The sequence below is a fragment of the Myxine glutinosa genome, chromosome 8 (assembly GCF_964187855.1).
Source record: "Myxine glutinosa chromosome 8, kmMyxGlut1.1, whole genome shotgun sequence".
NCBI lineage: Eukaryota > Metazoa > Chordata > Myxini > Myxiniformes > Myxinidae > Myxine > Myxine glutinosa.
Genome location: NC_136268.1, coordinates 122,390,532 through 122,411,409, shown reverse-complemented (window position 1 = coordinate 122,411,409; position 20,878 = coordinate 122,390,532).

Genomic DNA, 20,878 nt, shown 5'->3' with positions numbered 1-20,878 from the left:
TTGTTTTTAATCTAAATTTGACTATGTGAATGAACATTGAACAATGAACAATGAACAAATGAACATACATGTACATTGTACAATGGTACATTGTTCATAATTATTTATTAGTTTACAAACAAACAACAACAATAACAATAATAAATAATTTAAGTAATTGAAAATAGATAATTATCTATGAATTGATGTATGGTGCTAAAAATTCTGTATCTTATTATTCATTAAAAGTTGTCAACATTTTGAGCAACCTCTAGATATTGTCCAATCAAGCTCAAATTTTCACCACAAACTACTTTCGTCAATAGAAATAGGAGCAGGCTTGTGGAGAAATGCAAATCCAAACCTCAAATTTTTGGACCACCCTACCCCGGAGCTTACGAGATACCTGTACTATCTTCAGAAATTTCTCGCGTTATGAAAGAAAAATGTGCTGAACCAAAAAATATCGAAATATATACTCAAAAACATACATCAAAATCAACTATTAGACTTAAAAATAATTATAAAATAGATTTCACGATTACTAATTCAATCCGTGAGATGTTGGGTTTCTCCGCAAAAAATCTTGAGGATAATAATACGTTTGTCAGTGATAACGTCATTGACATATCCTCAGGTATAAATTCGGTGTTGATTAACTGTGATTTGGTTGATGGTGCTTATGACGATGGAGTAAAAACAAATACACTATTTTCATTCAGCGCTTATTCAACCCCAATAGGTTATAAATTCAATATGGAGCCAAAGAATCTCACCTATTTACCCGTATCAGGAAAAAACATTTCTAAAGTAAATTTTAAGATAACCGATCAGGATCACCGTATAGTTTCTTTCAATGGTGAAATTATATCCATCAAAATTCACCTACAGGAAGTTGTTCAACAATCAATTGTAGATCAGCTACGTGAAGTTCTTCAACAAATAATTGGAAAAATTATATAATAACGATAAATTAATTAATAAATGAACACCCAACTGTTTTTTTTCGAGAATGTAGTTTTAACACGAGTGATCAAGATAAAAAGAAAACTTACCAAGAGTTAGCGTTTGGAAAAATAGGTCTTGTATTTACTCGGGAAAGAGGAGAGGTTATGTTAATGTCGAGCAGGGAATATTTAATTCCATCAAAATTTTCATTGAAAGATAAATTACGTTTTGAAAAGTTGTTTTGGCCACCAGACACTAATTATTCATGACTAGAACGAAAAATCAAAGTGGATAAATTGAAAAAATTTAAACTAAAATGTTAAAAGTTTTTTATTCTACTTAGAATAAAAACACGATGGTTGTTGTAAGAACACATGAGTTAAGAAAATATAAAGTCATTACGAAAGATACGAAGGGTGTTAGTAAAACAGCTGGGAATGGGATTGGGTGAGGTATGTATCTTTCACAATACTATAAGGGACAAGGTATGTATCTTTCACCATACTATAAGGGTGAAGGTATGTTTCTTGGGAGAGGGTACTTTAAGCCTACGAGAGAATGTGGTGTAGGAGATCAATTTAGAAATAACGGAGATGGGTTAATTGATACTCTAATGGGTATCGCTTCAACTATTCTTAAACATAAAGACCTAATTGGTTCAACCGCTTCTGCTGTGGGAAATGTAGCAGGTGCTGTAAAGAGTATAAAAGACGCTCAAAAGGAGTCTCGTAAATTACAAGCGATCAAAGAAATTAGAAAAAGGTAAAACTGAACTAACTCCACAAGAACGACGAAGAATAATTGAAATACTTGGGTCGAGTTTTCAAAAGTTTTAAATATTTTATTAGTATCACATGTAAATATAATAAATTTATTTATTATATTTTTTATTGTCATATATATATATATATATATATATATATATATATATATATATATATATATATATACATATATATATATATAATACTAGCAGAGGTACCCGGCTTTGCACGGGAGTGGGAGGAGGAGGGGAGGGGGAAGAGGAGGGGAGGGGAACGGGGGGGTAGGGGGGAGGGGGAAGCGGGGGAGGAGGAGGGGAGGGGGAAGAGGAGGGGAGGGGAATGGGGGGGGAGGGGGAAGGGGGGGGAGGGGGGAGGGGAAGGGGGGAGGGAAGGGTGCGGGGGTGCCCAGGGGAAGAAGGGCCCCTCCCCTCCCCCCTCCCCCCCCTTTCCCCTCCCCCCACCTCCCCTCCCCCTTCCCCCTCCCCCTCCCCCTTCCCCCTCCCCCTCCCCCCTCCCATCCCCTTCCCCCTCGTTCCCCTCCCCTTCTCTTCCCCCTCCCCTCCTCCTCCCCCTTCACACCAGGGGGGTTGACTCAGCCTGTCATCCCACCGAGGTCGGAAGTCGGAACTCATTGTCGTCAAATAAATGTAGCCTGTATGTTTCACTCTTTGTCACATGCCGTTGGTCCCATGTCAATCGGATGAAGTTGAAAAATTAACGTTACGAAGGTTCTCTGGGACGTACTGATTCCGAATAATGAAGTTGAAAAATTAACGTTCCGAAATACGCTAATTACGCTAACAGAAGCGCTGGAGGGAGCACTGCGCTCCCTCCCTTAGATTCCCTCCCTCTTCTGCTAGCGCTAATTACGCGTAACACACTAATTTTAAAACCCGAAGTTTTTTTAATTTTAAGGTGTGCTGTAGTCAGAAGCGCTAGAAGCGCTGCGCTCCCTCCCTTCGAATCCCTCTCTCTTCTGCTAGTGCTAATAATACGCTAATTTTAAAACCCGAAATTTTTTAAATGTTTATGTCTCCGTGACATTCCTGGGACCATCCCGAGTCGAACAGTACTTTCCGCTCGCAAATCCGTCCACGGGTTCTCGAGATCTTAGAGATCATAGATAGATCAGGATACAGACACAGAGGCCAACTCTACTTTATATATATAGATATATATATATATATATATATATATTTTTTCTTCTTCTTTTTTTCTTGTTATATATAAAGAATGGAGGCAATTGATGCTATGTATGATTTGGATGATACTATTGTCATTTCCAACTCAACTAAAAAAGAAGATTATTATAAGGTAAATGCCATAACAGGATCAGATTGGAATAAGACTGGAACAAGTAGTTTTGAGATAAATAATCAACAAACTTACTTGAACCTAGCCGATAGTTTCTTGTTGTGTAAATTTAAATTCAATAAGGCTGCAGCTGACACAAACGTTACACTCTTAAATGATTTCTTCTGGAAAATGTTTGATAATATTAGTTTGTATATTGGAACGCAAGAAGTGGAAGCGGTTGATTATGTCTCTGCTACATCTGAAATGGTGAAATTCACATTATATTCGCATAGTGATAGATGGGGTAAGGGAACTGCCGAAGGTTTTATCCCCAATATGTCAAAGGGAACAACCGAAGATCACGGTTATGCTCAGAGGAAGTTAATGTATAACGATGACACAAAAGCTGAGAATAGTTTTACCGTAGCTGTACCCCTTAAAGGTATATTTGGATTTTGTGACTATGATAAAGTTCTGTACGGCCTTAAAATTAGATTTCAACTACACAGGAATGTTAATGAAAATAGATTGTTTTTTGGGGCTGCTAATGCTCTCGCTGATGATAATAAATTTGTTATTATTGATCTGTGTTGGTATATCAGCGAATATAGTCCTAGTCTTAAAACGGAAGAGATGTTAATTAGAAGACTTAACTCAAAGACCCCGCTAAATGTATCATACCTTAAAATAAGATGTCAACACATTACAATGGACAAATCCACTTACAAGTGGAATTTGGGTGTTCTTCAAGGCAAACCGCGATACCTATGGCTCATTTTTAAGAAGTCAGATGGAGATACTGCTACTGATAAGAATAATGCATTGTGTGATAATGCTAAGGTAAAACAACTTAGGGTTTCTCTAGATGGTACATTTTACCCAAGAGATAGATTGGAAATTAATTGGAAAAATAATGATTATACCGAAGCCTACAAGTCTTACCAAAAGGTGTGTGAAGGTAATGGTAATATTGATCCCATTTTGGATGTGGCGTCGTTTAAAAGTCTGTATACAATCTACGCGATTGACCTGAGCGCTCAAAAGGAAACGATTAAGTCCAATAGAGTAGATACTTCCCTATACATTGAAAGGGAGGGAGATGACAAACTTGATGCATATTGTTTGCTCTTGGAAGAAACAGAACTACAGATTAATACGGGTAATGGCGTTATGACTAATATCACATAAGTAATAAATAGAAAATTAATTTTCGTAATAAATAAAATGAGTAAAGTACCAACTGACGTATATATTAATCAAATCAATTGTGATAAACTATCGTCTTGCATTCAACTTCAAAAACCTTGTACGATTAATGTTCGTACAATTCAAAGAAAGGGTGATATGAAAATTAGTGTTTTGCTCACAAAAGTGCAGGAGGAAAAACTAAATAGTGATGGTTCACGTAGTTTAAAAATATCAAAACACATGTTGAAGAAATATTCAGTAAAGGAAATAAATGGAGGATTTCTTCCACTTCTAGCCCTAATCCCCCTAATTGCCGGTGCGGTAGGTGCAGCGGGGGCGGCGACGGGGGCTATTTCAGCAGCGGTAAAAGCTGCTAACGAAAGGAAAGCACAACTAGCAACCCAAAAAGAATTGGAAAGACATAACAAGGCATTGGAGAAAGAACTTAGTGGGAGTGGGGTAATTGTAGATTTTGCTGAAAGGCTTGAAAGTCTGCCTGATAGGGCAAGATCGTTAGTCGGAGATATGCTTTCCTCTATCGCCCAGGCAGGTGTAAAACTAACTAAAAGGGGTAATGGATTATATCTTTCTCCTAAATAAAAAGAAATTTATTTTCGAAAATAAAATGGAGGAGTAGTTTAAACATTTTGGAAAGAATACAACGTCAAATATAGAACTCAGTAAATATTGTAGACAGCTAAACCTCAATAACGTAAGTATTTGTATGAGGGATGAATTTCCAAAGTTGCCCAAAAATACAAAGAATATTATAATGAATTTAGAAGATAATAGTGGGAATGGATCTCATTGGACTTGCATTCATAATAGTCGGGATAAATATTATTTTGATAGCTATGGGCTTCCACCACCTCTTAAAGTAATTAAAATCCTACCGAGGGGGGAGAGTGTTTGTCAAACGTTTCAAGTCCAGTCCAAGAAGTAAATTCTAAATGTTGTGGTCAATTATGTTTATACGTATTATTTCACCTTAACAATAATGAAAGTTTTTCTGATATTATTTTTACTCTTTCTTAAAATGCCCTACATTGGAAAAGACGGTTCTATCTTTAGGGGATCTCAAGAGACGACTGTTGATTTATCAAATTATTATACAAAGGCACAGGTTGAACGACAGAAATATGATATACAGTAACTAAAAATCTTAATATGAAAAATAGTTATAAATTAATCAATTATCCGAGTCCCACGGGTAACAACGACTTGGCGAGATTAGGTGATGTATTACAATGTATATCCCAAGAGAAAACAGCACGTTATGACAAACAAGTAGAAGTTACAGTCACAACACCTGGTTCTCCAGACCATACACCTTTTCGTATTAAACTTAACGTACCACTTACAATCAAACTTTATAAGGAGGGGGAAAATATGTTAATATGGTAATTGATAAATGGGGGTATGAAATGCCTGATTTAGGGTACAATTGGTTATTTCCAATAAACTTGGAAGACCTTCAAGATTTTATTTGGTCCCGTAAAGAAGAATATTGTTATGTCTGGTGGGTAGTGATATGTAGAGCAGATAGAGCTGCGTAGGTAACATGCTTTGAGGTGTCGCGGTAAGGAAAACTACCCTGTAATTTCATGTTCATGTTCATGTTCATTCATCCAATGGAATACTGTTCCCCCCTCTGGGCTGGTGCTCCTGCCTCACACCTTGCTCGGCTTCACGCTGTTGAAGCCAAAGCTTTCAGAATCATTGGAATCTCCTGCGATGTAGTCAATGTCGAGGGCCTTTCACTCACTCACCGCAGGCAGGTTGGTGGTCTTTCTGTCTTCTACCGACTCCTCTCCGGCCTTGCTCCCCCAGCTCTCTCTGTGCTCTGTCGCCCCAATATTCCTTCAGGTCGCACAAGATCTGCCTGCAACCCTCTTATGGTTAAACTGCCAAAGTCTAGGCTCTCTGCTCACCTTCACTCTTTCATTCCCTTTTCTCCCGCCTCTGGAACAAACTCCCCCACTCCCTTCAATCCCACTCCTCCCTCCAGGTCTTTAAAACAGCTGTTCACCACCATCTCTTATCGTCCCCCATCGAAAACCTTGATCTTTTCTACCCCCGGTAATTCACCCCAGAGTCCTTGCAGTGTTCATATGTTTTAATCCTCTCCCACCTCCCCCCAAGTCCTCCCGATGTCCCTGCTCTCAAATGTTGTGTTTGTGTCCTTCCCCCTCTTCCCCCTCTCTTTTGTGTCCTTCCCCCTCTCTCCCCATCTTGTCTGCCGCTCCCCTTGTTTTTTGTGTTTTGTGTGTCGGTTTGTCTTTTTGTGTGATTAATGTTAGCTCTTTCACGAGCCTCGATCTTGTATACAAAACAAACAAACAAAAAAAAAAAAAAAAAAAATGTGTAGGCGTTTTGTCGGTTAAGATCTATACTTGTGAATCTACCAAGAGGTTCATGTGATAAGTAGTGTAGGGATTAAGGAGTAGCACCCCTGTGTGTCCTCACCTGGTTAGCCAAACCTTTGTCCCTTTTGGCACCGCACACCACATAGACATTCGGACGGATCCTTAGTGCAACACTAAATAACGCCCTCCCCCCTGACATGACTTAGGAAGAAACCAGGCCAGGACACCACCGATGGGCGCCGCCGCCATTTACACCTCCGACAGGCCTATCCATCTCGAATAGCAAGTGCTATGACACAAGGAGCAGGGAGCGCGAGTGGGAGTGACGCAGTGGGCGTGCACCTGGGTGAGTCTGTGCAGGAGACTGATTGGTTGGCAGCGTGCTAGGGCTGATGTCACGGGCCAGCAGATATTAACGAGCGCTGAATGCCATTTTTGGGCAGTTGGAGTAGGACTGGCAGTTGAGACGCAGTTCGTTGAGAAAGCAGTTGGACTTTTCATGCGCAGAGTTGAGTCGTTCAGAGATTCCGAATTCCAGTGAGATTCCTGGCAGATTCCTTGAAGATTCACGGCCTGAGTTGGCCGTCCCATGAGATCGGAGTTGGCTTGTCGACCATGTACGAGGGTCGAACTTGTGGGGATCGGTGCTTGGTGCGTGGTGCTCGGTGCTTTGGAACTTGGAGCGAGGCGTGCCGGGGGACGAAAGGAACCACGTGTTGGACGGCGGCCAAAGCCAACGACAGACCAGATAAGACCGAGTTGCGCATTCACCAATACATGACGTGTTCTTTTCCTTAATTCAGATTCCCTCGTTTGTGTTTGATATCTGGTGTGCGGGATCCCGATTTAGGATATTTAATTACCGGCGCGTGCTTTTCCTGTCCTTGCTTTTCATTTAATAAACCCTTCTATTATTTTCCTGTACATATTTGAACGCAGTTTTCCGGGTGATTAATTTAATAGACAAGGCTGCAGAGCTCTCACTGCTTCCCTCCATCCCGCTTGCTTGGGGTAGCTTTTGGTTTTGGAATCCGCCATTGAGTTTTCACCTCGGGGGCTAAGGCCTTCGCGATCGGCATCCGTGACCGCCTGATATTAATTTTGGCGGTTGCGTGACAATATTACCCCCTTAGTGACCATAATGCGGTATGTGGAAACACAATTAGTAGCCAACTAATACATGAGTTTGGAAGTAAAAACTTATATGGTAGCATAGCAATGGTTTGTATGACAAAAAGTCAAGACAATCAGATAACTATACAAAGTCGGGGAATACAAACAGATTTGGCGTCGGGAAGATGGAATGGTATTACCTGTCATTGTATTGTTGCAGTTTTAGAACCCTCACTTGTAAATAAATAATCACTTGTAAATATGACATTAAAGGTTAAAGGACGTTATAACTTCCCAGGACTCGGGACGGCCAGCTAAAAGGACAAGGGGACAATATAAAAGGACAATATGTTAAGCAGGTCTCTCTTTGTGGGTTTTGCAATATCTGTATATGGCCAATCCTTGATTACAAACTTTCCCTCTTTATGTTCCAATTCATAAGGAATTAATAATTTTGCCCCCTTTTCTTGTAAGTATCCTTGAATACAAAAATTAGAATTCTCCTGAAGTAGTTTTCTTGCCATTTTAATATAACATCAATGATTTTTCAAGAACATTATCTGTTGAGTTTTGTCTTTTGTAAGTCTTGTGAATAAAATGACCGCAAGATTTCTTCTCCATGTAAATCATATAACTTATAAGTCCAAGGTGCTGTATCCGTTACCTCAACGATTTTAAAAAGTTCATTAGTTCATCTCTTTTTATAACCCTTCTCAAAATGACTTTTCCATCTGTATATTGTTACAACATCACCAACTTTGAACTTTGGTTTTCTCAAATTAAACTTCTTTTCATATTCTAATTTTGTAATGGTTTCTGACAGTATTTCTTCAGTAGATGAATGTACCACATTGTTATAATTTATTATCATCAATATCCTGAATTTCCGATACCCATTGTTGAGAACCGACTTGTGTGAATTTTTTATACAGCCTCTCTTTCAAAGTACGATTAAAACGCTCAATGACGACTGCTTTTCCTTCATTAAATGTACTGTATAATGTAATGCCATGCTCTTTCAGAAATTTCATGAATATGCTGTTGTAGAACTCCGTCCCCTCGTCGGTCCACAGCTTCTTAGGTGTTCTCTTACTTTTATTAAATATCTGTTGGAAGGCTAACATCAGATTATTACCTCTCTTGTTTTTCAGGGGAACAACCCAGGCAAATCTACTCCTTAAATCAATAACGGTTAAGGCATACTTGTATCCCTTATCATTATTTAGTTCAATTAAATCAGCGGACCAGATGTAATCAACACCCTTAGAGTAAACCTTCCTTCGTTTAAACTTTGTGATTGTAGGTTTGTGTAACTCATTAGCTAAAATGACTCCTTCCTCAGGTTTAATATCATCCTTAGAGTTTAGTAGTTTTTTAAAGGGCTTTGCCCCGGGTGGAACACCTTGAAGCGTAATTCCAAGCCCAAGCTTCAACTTAGCACCTATCATCTTCTTCATGATAAACCAATCAATTTTTAATGTTGGATTTCGAATCAAAGACAAATTATACAGCATTTCTCTATCGGCTTCATGTTTTTCATCCAACGTAGTGGTATTACCATAATCAATGTCATGCTTCATACACACATTAACCCTATTTCTAGGTTTAGACCAGGGTTTAGGATTGCCATCCTCGTCTAATCTTTTTTCTAAGTTTGTTCCTGGGCTGCAGAAGGAATACCCCGGTAGATGTAGTTCCCCTGGGATCCCTGTTGCTGTAAATTTAGTCCCTGAAAGAATTTTTTTTATATCACCCCCACTTTTAGATGAGATGAATTGGCACTTTTTAGTCCCACATATTACGCATTCTCCCTTTTCACAAACTCTATTCTTTTTATTTATATCGTACGATATATTTTTAGTTTTGGTTTTCTTTTTGCACTTGATACAATAACTCATTTTATTATTAGATTAATTTATTGTTTAATTATGTCTATGTGTCCATAAGGGATATAATCATTTCCATTGTCTAAAATAAACCTTTTATCATCATAAGCCCCACGAGCTTTCTTGTTTACCTCCTCCGTATATAATTGATGTGCATAACTTCTTATCATATTCATGGTTCTAAACTCTTCCGTCTTTAAAGTTAAACAATTAAAATAATGTTCAAAACCTATTTCTTCTTTAGTAACACCTTTCTTTATTCCTTTTAACTTCTTATCACATCTTTCAATATTATTATCATCAATATATTTATAAGCATAAGCCTTAGTTCTCAATCCAACATATTCAGTCATTACCTTTCCTCCTAATTCATCCTTAAACTTTCCAATAACCTTTTTATTCTTTGAGGAAAACAACTTATCATCTGGTTTATAATTGCTCGTATCATACGAGTCACTATCCTCAATCATATCTGAATAAACATCTTCCGTATTAATTTCCAAAATAAAACAATCCGTATCCATATGAAGTAGAGAAACATTATCTTGATATTTCTTCTTCAAGTTATTGTAAAGGTAATCATACATTAGTAATTTTGATAAAACAAGAACCGTCGTTCCTATATAATAGGTTTATTCATTTCAATCCCCTCTTTTTGCAAATAAATAGCAACAAATTTCTTTGAAAACAGCACTTCTCTTTGAAAACTGGGTTTATTAACTAATTTTGATGCTCGTTTCCAAGATGTAGTAAGTTTTATGTTTTGTCGATTTCTAAGATTTTCCATCGTCTTTCCAAATACAGAATTATTCATCAGTTTATAAAAGTCTTTCTCAAAATCAGTTTTTGCTTTGGTTCTCCTTTGCGTGTTAAAATCAATATACTTCTTCACCCATTGACTTTGTTTAAACTGTATAACTCTATGAATCCTCTTTAGTATCAATCCTGATGATAAATATTGCTTCAGGTTCCTTTGGTGTAAAACATAATTTTCTTTATCATATAATGTAGTAAGTTCCCGGTGTGTACCCTGGTTAGAATAGGTACACCGTATCCCTGCGTGTCGTAAGAGGCGACTAAGAGGGTTGGCGTCAGGAAGGGCATCCGGCCATAAAAACATTGCCTCAAAAAGAGATCCATGACAATTACAACTACATATGGGCAGGGTACAGCCAGAAGTGGAGATCGGTTTCTGAGGTTTGGGTCATGGAATGCAGGGACAATGACAGGGAGATCAGGAGAAGTGGTGGAAGTATTGATCAGAAGAAGAGTGGACATATGTTGTGTGCAAGAGACGAGATGGAAGGGAAGTGGTGTGAGAATGGTGAAAGGCAGGCAGGGACAGAAATACAAGTTTGTGTGGCAAGGGTGCCCGGAGGGCATGAATGGTGTTGGTGTCCTGTTTTCTGAGGAGTTTGTAGACAGTGTGGTGAGTGTGACTAGAGTGAATGATAGGTTGATGATGTTGAAAATGATGATTGGAAAGCTCTGGGTGAACGTCATCTCGGGATATACTCCACAGGTTGGTCGGAGCTATGAACTATGAAGAGAAGGAGAAGTTCTGGTGTGCAAAAGAGAAGCTGATGGAAAACGTGAAAGATGAGGAAGTTGTTGTGGTAGGAGGAGACCTAAATGGACATGTGGGAAGGAGTATGGACGGGTTTGAGGGAGTTCATGGGGGTTACGGATATGGTGTGAGAAATGGAGAAGGTGAAAGGATTTTGGAGTTTGCTGATGGAGCTGAATTGTTGATTTGTAATACTCAGTTCCAGAAAGAGGATAATAAGCTTGTTACATACACGTCAGGTGGGTCGACGACAACCGTTGACTACCTGATGGTGCGTAGGCGAGATAGGGGGCACCTCCGGGACACAAAGGTGATCCCAGGGGAGGAGGCTGTTTCACAGCACCACTTGGTTGTCTGTGACATAAGGGTGAAAGGTGCGAGGAGAGCTCGGCGGGTGAAGTACCAACCGAGAATGAAGGTGTGGAGATTGAAAGAGGTGACAGTAAGGGAGCCATTAAAAGAGAGGCTGAGTAGGGTAGAGGATGATGTGGTTGAGCTTGAATGTGGTTGGATGTCAATGAAAGATAGTCTGTTGGGAGCCGTTGTTGAGGTATGTGGATGGACAAATGGACCACCGAGGCACTCGGAAACATGGTGGTGGGATGGGGAAGTTGGAAAGAGGATTGACGAGAAGAGGAAGAAGTTCAAGGAGTGGCAGAAGGCGAAGGGTACGGGAGCAGAAACAGCAGAGCATGAAAGTTATAAGGCAGCCAGGAAGGCTGCAAAGAAAGAGGTAGCAAAGGCGCATGAGGCATGTAGGAAAATGTTCAGAGAAAGCTTGGATTCGGAAGAGGGTCAGAGAGCGGTATTCAGGATTGTAAAGCAGTAGTAAGGGCATTTTATGAGATATTTCACAAATCTGTTAACTAAATTGTTACCAAAAAATTTCTTCACCAATATGTTTGTAAAGGTGTGTAATAACATGTGTTAAAATGTTGAAGTTCAACTCCCGTGGGAAACCCAGAAAAAAAGCTGTTGAATTCGGGTACCGAAAAATTATTTTCGAGAATTTTTATTTTTTTAAATCGGCCCTTAAGTAACTTATGAGGGGTCAAATAAGGGTTTTTCATGATTCTGAGTTGATTGTTAACATTTATATTTTCACTTTTACATTTACACACAAAGTAGCTTTTATTTCACATACATATATAATACTCAAGAGTTATTTCTCATTCACAATGTCAGAAGTTTCAACAGTCATTGTCTATGTCTTCTTCAGACTCAACAACATCATGACTGCAGTTTCTGCATGTAATGCCATTACAGACTCCACAGGCCGAGATGCACGTGACCCCATTCTTCTTGCAGCTGCATCGCCGATTGCTGCAATCTCCATGACAATTACAGCTCGTGAACTGCAATAGCTCCTCAGGAGCCGTGGGGTCCAGTGTTGGAACTGGCTCATACCCATGCACACCTATTGTCCATCCATAGTCACTGGGGTCGATCTGTGTGCTCTGCTTTGCATCATGAGCATGGATTCTCTTCATCCAGCCATTCCAGTTGGAGTGTGGGAACTCAGGATCGTTGGCTTTGATCACCCACCCCGCTGCCCAGAGTGTGTCACCTGGAGTGAGGAGTGGCTGATCATGAGCCAGGGAGGAGGAAAGCTCAGCGAGGGGGTGAAACATGATCGCGTTCGTTCCTATCTGTTTCCTGTTCGTAAATGGAATAATCTTTACTTCAGTTCCTCTCAGGATCTTAGCTTTGTCGAGTGCCTTCAACTTCACCCGGGGGAAAGCTGCTGTTGTCTGTGGATCTGGCAAAGGTGGTGCTGGAGAGGTGACTTCGATCCAACCCATTGAGTGAAAGGGAGTGTTTCCGTGAATAGAGACAATGTTTAAATCTATATTGTCTCCAACAAACTGAGTGACTGCATTGTTTGTTTCCCCAACCTCCATAAAGACCACCTGATCATTACTTGACAATTCACTTTCACTGGCTGGCACTTTGGCTGTCATCACTGATTGATCCTCAAGCGCAGCATCAACCGCAACCTCATCATTGATCTGTTCATCGGTTTCCTCCACAATGGTGTCAAGAGTGCCAGAAGTATCTGGAACATCATCTCCACTCCTACTATTAAGGAAGCAGTATTTGTAGTTTTGTGTCTCCGTGTAAGACTCAGTGTATCCCAGCCGGTGGAACTTGTTGAGCATCCATTTTGACGCAAATCTATGATCAAGTTGTATGGCAAGCCCCATTTGGTGTGGCAATACTCCAGACCGAGGTCGACAGGCCTTAATAAAATTCTGCCCCCAAACGGCAACTCTTTCGTCTGTCTTGACAATCGGTCTCAAGAACATCTGAAGGCTTGCAGGAACAAGTGTCAGCTGACTATCGATGTCAGTCATACTGTGTGTGGTGGGGTATGACTTTGGACCTAAATCAATCAAGGCAATATCATTGGATATGAACTTGAGTGCCGTCTTTATGATCTGAGTCTTCTCATCTCTATGGTCAAGATTAGCATGATGCACTCGCAGAATATTGTCAGTGCCATCTTTGAGACAGAGTACATCTGCCCTTCTTTCCTGTGTTGTGAAATACAAGGTGTCTTCGTATTTCTCTAGAAGTTTTATCTTTAGCCAATGCTTTGAATAAGAAAGGCTCTTCTCTGGTGACTGATCAAACTCCTGCAGCTTTTCATGGACTTGGTCCATGTTCATTACCCCATGCTCTAATTCTGAGTCTAACCATTCGCAGAATTCAATAAAAACTGCCTCTCGCTCCTCATCAATACTCCTCTGTCCTCTCTTCCTTTTTCCTTCCTCATCAGTCTTGGACAAACTGTCACCTCTCGCAAACATAAGTTTGCATCGCAAATGGTACAGTGTTTCTTCTGCTACCAAGTCGTTGATCCCTTCCAGGCGTCCAGTGACTTCAGTGCCCCAGTCATCCCCGCGACTCCGTGCTGTCTTCAGCAAGCTTGCCTTCAGTGTATCTGCAGTCAAATTATCTGGCACTCTGTATTTCTTTCTAGCTTGTGCTGGATTATTTTTGTAGAGCTGGGCTGGTTGGTTGCAAAGAATGCATACATCCTTATACAGGAGGTCAACTGACTGTGATCTTCTAGAACTGCAGCCAGTTGATGAACTGAACTCACAAGTAGTGCGTCTTCTCTTCAACTTTGATGACTCTTTCTCTGCCTTTGATGCTTGAGCTGACCTCTTGGTGGTTGCAACAAAGTTGTTGTACAGATCATTTTTACACTTCTGGTGGTACCTCAGTTTTCCTTCCTTTTGAGCCTCCTTCATACGTTCCACAACAGTAACATTTTCGACAGTTTCTGCTTGTTTCAATAAAGTTGAGTATCCCTTTGGAGTTGCCTGTATGAGCCTTTCAGCTGGTGTATCCGAGCGTGCACAGATGAAGCAATTGAGCACAGGTGGAGTAACGTCTTCATCCATATTGGAAGACTCCATATCCTGCAAAGTAGAAAATGAGATATATTTAGAAATTATTTTTCCACAAAGGAGTGTCTGTGGTGAAATATAAATGTTAACAATCAACTCAGGATCATGAAAAACCCTTATTTGACCCCTCATAAGTTACTTAAGGGCCGATTTAAAAAAATATAAATTCTCGAAAATAATTTTTCGGTACCCGAATTCAACAGCTTTTTTTCTGGGTTTCCCACGGGAGTTGACCTTCAACATTTTAAGACATGTTATTACACACCTTTACAAACATATTGGTGAAGAAATTTTTTGGTAACAATTTAGTTAACAGATTTTCATATGTTTCCCTTACTACAGATAGCGAAAGAGAGGTGTGATGGGATGGGGGTGAGTTGCTTGAAGGATGAAGTGGGACAAATCGTTGTGGACCCAGATGGAATTAAAGGAAGATGGAAAAGATATATGGAAATGCTGTTGAATACAGAGAATGAATGGGATAGCAACATAGAGAGTAAGCCAATTTTAGGACCGGCAGAGAAGATAACTGAGAAGGAAGTTGAGGAAGCGATAAAAGCAATGAAGGAGAGAAAAGTGGGAGGGCCGACGGGAGTTGTGGGAGATATGTTGAAGGCAGCAGGAAGTTGGGGTGTGAAGAGAATGACAGAGATCTGTAATCTGGTGGTGAAAGAAGGCCGCATTCCAGTGGCTTGGGAACTGAGTACCCTCATCCCTCTATACAAGGGGAAAGGTGACCCTCTGGAGTGTGGCTCGTACCGAGCGATAAAGTTATTGGAGTATGGAATGAAGGTATTGGAAAGGGTGTTGGAGAGGAGGATAAGGAAGAAAGTGAAGATCGACGAAATGCAGTTTGGATTTATGCCAGGAAGAGGAACGACAGACGCGCTTTTCATTGTGAGGCAGTTGCAGGAGAAGTACATGGAGAAGAGGAAGAAGTTGTTTCTTGGGTTTGTTGATTTGGAGAAAGCATTCGATAGGGTTCCACGCGAAGTATTGACATGGGCATTGAGGAAGTTAGGAGTGGAGGAATGGTTGATCAGAGTCGTGATGGCAATGTACAAAAGAGCACGCACAGCTGTAAGGACGAAGGACGGGAACAGTGGTGAATTTGAGGTGAAGGTGGGAGGGCTTCAGGGGTCGGTACTAAGCCCATTACTATTTGTAGCTGTGATGGAGGTGCTGGCTCAGAACGTAAAGGAGGGTTTACCGTGGGAGTTGTTGTATGCAGATGATCTGGTGTTGATTGCGGAAAGTATGGATGGACTGAAGGAGAAGATGAACAAGTGGAAGGAATGTATGGAGACGAAAGGTCTGAAGGTGAATATCGGAAAAACAAAGGTGATGGCAAGTGGTAAAGCATGTGCTGAGGTGGAAAGAACTGGGAAGTGGCCATGTGCTATGGGCAGGAAGGGTGTCGGAGTGAACTCGATTCAATGTACAATTTGCGCTGAGTGTGTTCATCAAAAATGTAGTGGTTTGAGAGGGTCATTATCCAGTGTGGCAGCTACATTCAAGTGTATGGTGTGCACAGAGGGAGCTGCAGATGGAGGAAATGTCGAGTTGGATCTTGGAGACGGCATGAAGCTGGAAGGTGTGAAAACATTTTGTTACCTAGGAGACATGCTGAATGGAGAAGGTGGATCAGACTCGGTAACGGTTGCTCGAGTGAGATGTGCATGGAAGGAGTTTCGGGAACTGAGTGGCATGCTGATGAGGAGGGCAGTGCCGTTGAAGCTGAAGGGAAAGGTGTATGCTGCATGTGTGAGAAGTGTTATGATTTATGGGAGCGAGACATGGGTAATGAACATAGAGCAGCAACGAAGGCTGCAAAGGGTGGAAATGCGAATGGTTCAGTGGATGTGTGGAGTATCGTTGAGAGAGAGAGGAAGCCAAATGATGAATTGCGAAAGATGATGGGAATAGAGCCTTTGATGGATGCTGTGAAGAGAAACAGGTTGAGATGGTTTGGTCATGTGTTGAGGAAGGATGAAAGTGACTGGTTGAGAAGAGTGATGGAAATGAATGTAGAAGGAAGTAGAGGACGGAGAAGAAAGAGAAAGACTTGGCTAAAGATGGTTGAAGAAGAAATGCGGCAAGGGGGTTAACAAGGGGAGATGCAGAAAATAGGGCAAAATGGAGAAGATTGTCATGGGGACCGCAAGGCTAACCCCTGCTCTTGTCGGGAAAATGGCCTTTAAAATGCCTGTTGTTGTTGTTGTTGTTGTATTCAAAGTCGGCATATATCACGAATGGACGGACCATAGTTTTATTGATATCTTTGAATGATATGTTTGAACCTTCTACCGGCATATTAATTACGGTGGCTTTATGTCTGACACAGTATTGTAAGTGTTTGTCTAATCTTTCTTGACTATTAAAGAAGTTGAGACATCATACAAATGTATTTTTTAGCCTCGTGTTTGTTTATTTGTGAAGAAACTAATCTTTATAAATTTTTGATGTAAGCATAATGTGAATTTTCTTCCACATTATAATATAGAAGGTCAATATGAGTTTCATCATTTTTATAGTTATCAGAAGTTTGTAAAACCTGAACTTTGTTTTTAACCGTTAGTCCGTAAACATTAGCAGATAGATTATTCATTTTCTCAAATTTAGGAATATCAGATAATGTCATTGGAAATTGTAAACCATTAAGATTTAACTCATTTTCTTATTTCTCATAATGTGATACTCTTTGGACATTATGTTCAACGGGATGTAGGCATGCAATCACACCCCATAGAAAACATTTATGATCTTTGTTTTGAATATTAATAACCGCATTTTTATTTTTTATAACCGTCGGCAAATCAATGTAAGAAGAAGCAATCAAACCCTAAAAGGGTTTGATTTTAGAACATGTATATCGATGAAAAGTATTCTAGTAATAGTAAATCCACTACCCACAAGTGAATGAGCTACCAGTTCTTCTTGTTCTATATGTTTTTCATAAACGTCCGTTAATAAGAACCCCCTGGAGTGATGCGATAAAGTAAGGTTTTGTTCTCATATAATATTTTATAATAAGATCCCCTATTTCAGTAATTGTTTTTTTTCAATTCCATTTTTACTCCCATATAAAATTTAAGGGGGTTAATCTCAGTCAACGTATTCTTTACATAGCTTTTAACGGCGGGTTTGATCGTTTCAACCGCCTCAGCTATAGATTTTGGTCCTGGGGGTGGTAAATTAAAAATCCTTATTTTAATATGTCCATTAAATGCCCCATCAGTGTCCTTAATCGTGTATCCCCTCAACTTTATGTGTTTGCGTGATTTAAGATGAGAGGGAAAACTTGCCTTCAAGACTGACTTATCACAAACGCTACAATATTTTGTTTCTCGTTCAAGTGGAGCCAGCATCGGTGAAATTTTAGCTTTGTGTTTGTTGGTGTGAAAATATTTTATATAGTTGTGTTTATAATCATGGTCACAAACATCACAATATGTTGTGGCTTTGTTGTTCTTTTTAAGAAACTTCATCTTATTATATGAATTCATCTCTTTATACAGTATATATAAGAAATATAAATAATCAAATTTTTTTTTTTTTACTAAGATGAATATATATTTCTCTCAAACATTTTTTTGGGGATATATATTTTTGTTTGAAAGAACATATATATATATATATATATATATATTATATATATATATATATATGTATATATATATAATGGCACTGAGCTATGATAATTTTGATATTAAAAACAATTTTTGGAACACCTAAATATTCCAAACACAGGGGAGTTGAATCTTGTAAGATATCAATTAAATATAAACATTCGAATGAAAACTTTACAAAACTGTATGTTGAAACACCAGAGGTATTGTCTTGGGGTATTAAACCAAGCCGACCTGTTGATGTGGGTAATAATTAGATTATTAGGTCATTTTCTTTCCCAATTACTATATTCAATTCGCGATCATCTACATCAACTGAGGAAACGAAAACTATGAAAATATTTGAAGCGATTCTTTCATTGGTTAAGTCCCATGTATTAAAAGAAACCAAATTTAAATATCCTCTTAACATCATAAATATATTTTGGCGTAAGTGTGATGAGAGGGCATCTATGGAGGATTGTGCTATCACTATGTACCCAACGCTTATGACAACTGATGAAAATGATTCTCCAATAGAGATTACAACAACATTTTATAAGGATAATGTTTCTGGTGATAATATTGATGATTGTTGTATCAATCCTCAAGATTTGTTGGGGGTAAACTGTAAGGTTATTTGTGCAATCGAGGTTTCTCAGATCCTGGTTGGTGAGCATGGGTTATTCATTCGTTTGAAAGTTAATGATGTTGTTGTTAAACAAATATTTGAAAAAAAACACGTAAACGAATGGTTCGTAATATGTAAGGGATGAGAGTTCCTATATAGTGATGGATTGCATTGCCCATGGTAAGCCTGGGTTTTTGCGTACCCGCTGTAGGAATTCCCATTCGTTGTCACAAATATTCATAAAATAGTTTTTTTAATCACACAGTTAAAAAATTGGGAGAAATCGTGAAAATCGTGAAGATCAGGAAAAATGGCAAATCAGAAATTTTCGAAAATCATTTTATTTTTTATTTTTTGAAAATCGTGAAATCTGAAAATTATAATAATTAATTGGTCACTTCCGGTTTGTGGTGAGTCACTTCCTGTTTTGGGTTGAGCTAGTTTCGGTTTGGGGACAAGGGGGATGTGGGGAATGTGGGGAATGTGGTCTGAGCTGGAGGGTGTTCTGGAACAGACACTTTACATGTACTGGCACTCAGTAGAACATCCTTTTGACCTCACAAATAATTGGTGGTTGAATTGTGCGCCCTGATATGCAAATCGCCTTCAAATTTTAACTTAATCAGATGAAAATTGACAATTTTTGAAATTTGAGCTATGTTGACCTTTTGGCCTATGTTGACCTCAAAAATAGTTGGTGATTGGTTTGAGTAAGCTGATATGCAAATCCTATTCAGATTTCAAGTCAATTGGATGAAAATTGAGGATTTTAGAGATTTGCAAAAAGTGGCTGACCTTTGGCCTATGTTGACCTTGTCACCTATGTTAATCTCTAAAATAGTTGGTGGTTGAATTCAGTTAGCTTATATTAATATCCTATTCAAATTACAAGTCAATCGGATGAAAATTGAGGATTTTAGAAATTTGAAGAAAGTGGTTGACCTGTGGCCTATGTTGACCTTTTAGCCTTTGTTGATCTGTAAAATGGTTGGTTGAATTAAATTCACTGATATGTAAATCCTACTCAAATTTCAAGTCAATCAGAAAAAAATTGAGGATTTTAGAAATTTTAAGAAAGTGGTTGACCTTTGGCCTATGTTGACCTTATGACCTATGTTAATCTAAAAAATAGGTGGTGGTTGAATTCAGTTGGCTAATATGTAAATCCTATTCAAATTTCAAATCAATTGGAAGAAAATTGAGGATTTTAGAAATTTGAAGAAAAGTGGTTGACCTTTGGCCTATGTTGACCTTTTTACCTAAAAATAGAATACAATTGTTTTGAACTACCAACTCTAGCATTTGTTGAAGTTTCGTGAAGATCGGTTTAAAATTGTGACCTGTAGGCAAGTATAAGTGAGCAGACAGACAAATACACACACACACACACAAACCGAAGTGATCAACATACTTGTCAAAAACCTTCTTTTGCCAAGTAACAAACAGACAGACAGGGTTGAAAACACAAACCTTCGGTGTCGGAGGTAAAAAAAAAATCGTTTTAAATAAAGTATGTTACCATCACGTACCCCAATACAAGCTTGTCGTGAACCAATCCAGACGATCCAGCTGTTGCTGTGGGATGTGGCCTCATTTTTATAACATTCCCTTTTTCAGTTGATCAAGTCAGAGCAGATTTGGTGACCAGTTGGAGCAGCATTCCCATGATATCCCAATAATGTTCAATCGATTTCAGTCTGGAAATACACACATAGACAAGCAACTTAGGTGCAAAAAGAGGCCATTCAAATCATCATGTCTGCACTATACCAAAACCAGAAACCATCACCATTCACACACAAGCTATCTCCAAGTCCTGCCAATTTCCCCATATGCCTCTACCTACAATGCATCTAGGTAGCTATCCAAATGTCTCCTGCCCCTCCGACATGGTCGGAGATAGAGAGGGGGGCATTAAAATCAGCTCCTTCGTGACCAACCGACTGATCATCCATCCATGTACTTTTGTGTACGCGATATTTCAAAAAATGATAAACTTTTAGTTTTCATATTTCAGATATCTGTTCCTCATGGCATTATATCAATCTGATTAGATCACGGTTGTGATTGGGTGAATTATGCTGCCATGGCAATCATCTTGGTAACTCGGCTTGTG